The sequence below is a fragment of the Heteronotia binoei genome, chromosome 18 (assembly GCF_032191835.1).
Source record: "Heteronotia binoei isolate CCM8104 ecotype False Entrance Well chromosome 18, APGP_CSIRO_Hbin_v1, whole genome shotgun sequence".
Taxonomy (NCBI): domain Eukaryota; kingdom Metazoa; phylum Chordata; class Lepidosauria; order Squamata; family Gekkonidae; genus Heteronotia; species Heteronotia binoei.
Genome location: NC_083240.1, coordinates 33706760 through 33710570, shown reverse-complemented (window position 1 = coordinate 33710570; position 3811 = coordinate 33706760).

Genomic DNA, 3811 nt, shown 5'->3' with positions numbered 1-3811 from the left:
AGCATCCCGTTAAACATTTGCTCTAAAGCAACTAGCCAAGAGGAGGAAAGGAATCCCTCCTCCCCAAGCGGGAAACCTCTGGGTGCTACAACACAGCAAGGGACGGGTGGCCCGTTTTTAGGGACCACTGGGTGAAACAGGATGTCAGATGTTTGAGAGCCGCAAAACATGGAGCATCAGGGGTTTGATGAGCAGGACGGCGAATGGAGAAGGGAGAGAGAGGTAGAAGGAAAGCAACTTTAAATGCATTCCCCAAGCTGCCTGCTGGCATGGTGAAGTAATTTAAAGACAGAAATGGCTTCTCCGAGTCAGCCAACTGGGCTGTGGGGGCTTCAAGAGCCACACAATATGTTGGAAAGAGCCACATGTGGCTCCCGAGCCGCAGGCTGGACACCCTTGCACTAGACGGGCCTCTGGTCTGAGCCAACAGGACATTCTTGAGGGAGAAGTTAGGGTAGCCTCCAGCTAGTGCCAGAAGATCTCCGGTATTTAAAACTGATCTACCAGCAAGAGAGAAAGGAGATCAGGAGAAAACGGCTGCTATGGAGGGTGGATTCCACAACATTATACCCCAAAGGTCTTGCCCCTCTCCAACCCTTTCCTTCCCTAGGCTCAACCCCCCAAAAATCCCCAGTCGCTTCCCAGCCCAGAGTTGAGCACCATAATAAGAGTGCTGTATGAGATCACAGCCATCCACAGAATCAGAATCACAGAGTTGGAAGGATCCATAGAGGCCATCTTGTCCGACCTCAGAACAGATCAGCCTACAGGGGTAGGGAACGTTGGCTCTCCAGCTGTTTTTTTTACCTACAACTCCAATCAGCCCCAACCAGCATGGCCAATGGCTAGAGCTGATGGGAGTTGTAGGCAAAAAAAAAAAATCTGGAGAGCCAAGGCTCCCTACCCCTGGATCGAGATGGGGGCAAATAGATGGGGGAGGGAGGAGGGAGGGAGAAGTGGAAAGCAAGCAAGCTTAACTTTAAATGCATTATCTAAGTCGCTGGCTGGCTTGCAGAAGTGATTGAAAGAGAGAGATGCCTTCTCCAAGCTCGCCCAGTGGCATGCTGGGGATTTTGAGAGCCACGCAATATGTGTGAAAGAGCCACATCTGGCTCTCAAGCCTAAGTCTGGCCACCCCTGGCCCAGAGCATCCGTATAGAATCAGAACTCATCCAGCTGTCAACCAGTTATTTTGATGTTGCTGGTGGGGACCCCTCCCCTCTCCCCCAACCAGGACCAGCCTGCACCACTAGGATTGTTTGCGTGTGTGTGTAGTGCAGCTGGGAGAGCCTACAATCATCTGGTAGCCAGAAGTTCTAGCTCCTTAGTGTTACCCAGGGTGTACCATGAGGAGGCCTGCTAAATATGCACCCCAGCTCAATCGATTGTGATTGAGTGGATTGTAAATTGAGATATTACTAGTATTTAGGGGGATTGCCCAATCGGTCTGCAAACCTGTCGCATCAGTCTGGTTATGTATTTTGTATTACTATATGCTACCTAAGTGTTACCCTCCTGTACGATAAATAAATCTACCATGGGCTTGTGAGCTGAGGCAGCTGTGAGAGGGGTATTCAGGCAACTCTGATATCTTTGCTCCAACAGTACTCACTTTCCCTTATAGGCAAGCCCCACTTCACAAAGCCCCACACGGCTGCACACTCCCACTGCCTCCATTTCACAGCTCACACCCAGCTGGAGTCAGTTCCTCATTTCTAAGGAGCATCTTGAATAAGGACCTCCAGTTTCGAGCACCTGGGTACCCCAACAGAAACGGTTGGCTACTCTTATCTGTTGGCCATGCACAGCATTGGGCTAAGACGAAACACAATGCCTCGCACAACATCCTCCCTGCAAGGAGGCCTTGCAGAGCCCATAGGGCTTTGCTGGAGACTCCAGGGCTGACCCCTGCACAGAAGCAGCTGACAGGGCCCTCTTATAGAATCACAGAGTTGGAAGGTTCCATAGAGGCCATCTAGTCCAACCCCCTGATCAGGGCAGGATCAGCCTAGAGCATCCCTGACAAATGTGTGTCCAGCCGCTCCTTAAAGACTGCCACTAAGGGGGAGTAAGTAGTTGATTCCACTGCTGAACAACTCTCACTGTAAAAAGGTTTTCCCTAATATCCAGCTGGTATCTTCCTGCCCTTAATTTAAACCCATTCTTATATATCCTCTCCTCAGCGGCCAACAGGAACAGCTCCCTGCCCTCCCCTAAGTGACAGCCCTGTAAATACTTCGAGAGCAATCATGTCTCCCCTCAACCTATACGGCCTGGGACCTGCCTACCTCCGGAATTGCCTTTCCCCATATGAGCCTCAGAGAGCACTCCGATCAAGTTCACAAAATCTCCTCATGATCCCTGGGCCAAAAGAACCTCGGCAGACTACCACTAGAGCTAGAGCCTTTTCGGTGGCAGCCCCTGCCCTGTGGAACGCCCTCCCCCAAAACATCAGGGCTTTGCCACAATTCCGTAGGGCCTGCAAAACAGAATTGTTTAGGCTGGCATTTAACGTCTAATAGGGAGGCAACCACTATTCCACCATCCCACAGCATTAGTATTTCAACCCATCCCAATATAAATGTACAGCACTAAACACCACCTAACATCATTATTACATGAAGTGCTCAATAAGAACTAACCACGCCATCTTGGATTTTAGGGAATGAAACTGAAACGGAAGGATTGTTTTAAATTGTGCAAAATCGTATGAAATGTTTTTAATGACCTTATTGTGATTTTTATTTTAGCACTACGTTGTAATTGTTAGCCGTCCTGCGCCCGTCAGGGGAGGGCAGGATACAAATGTAATAAAATAAATAAAATAAGAAATAAACCTCTTCTCCAGGCAGAACATTCCCAAGTCCCTCAGCCTTTCCTCACAGGGGTCTTGCATTGGCTTAGCCCAATATTGCTAAGGGCAGCAGTGGTGTGCAAAGGTCCCGTTCCTTGACGCAGGCTGGTGGCAGAAAGCGCCATCAAGTCAAAGCCAAATTATTGCAAACCCCCTCCCCTCCATTTCCAAAGCAAGAGATGTTCAGAGGTGGTCTGCCATTGTCTGCCTCTGCACAGCAACCCTGGTTTCCCATCCCTGAACTAACCAAGCCCAATGCTGCTTCGGTTCCAAGTATGTGATGAGGCTGGTCTGGCCTAGGCCATCCAGGGCAGGACAAGCTGCTTCTTGACCGGGGTAGCCAAACTGCAGCTCAGGAGCCACATGTGGCTCTTTCACACATATCGTGTGGCTCTTGAAGCCCTCACTGCTCCATTGGCTGGCTTGGAGAAGGCATTTCTCTCTTTGAACCACTTCTCCAAGCCAAGCTGCTGGCAGCTTGGAGAATGCATTTCGAGTTAAAAGTTGCTTTCTTTCCACCTCTTCCTCCCTCCCCCATGTGTTTGCCTCCCTTCTTTCCCCATCTGTTTGCCTTCCTCTTGAAGCTTCCACTGCTCCATTGGCTGGCTTGGAGAAGGCATTTCTCTCTTTGAATCACTTCTCCAAGCCAAGCTGTTGGCAGCTTGGAAAATGCATTTTGAGTTAAAAGTTGCTTTCTTTCCACCTCTCCCTCCCTCATCTGTTTGCCTTCCTTCCTTGTGGCTCTCAAACATCTGATGTGGCACTTTAAGCAAGTTTGGCCAGCTTCATCTTTATGATGCTCCTCCCCCTATTGCCACAATATTCCAGCTGCACCCGCCGATAGCCCTGACGACACACGGACAGCATAGGACCATGTCCCCCCTACCTTCCCCGTGGTCCTGTACATTCACTGGCATACATCAACATACTGCCTGAAGCGCACACACATGGCCATCG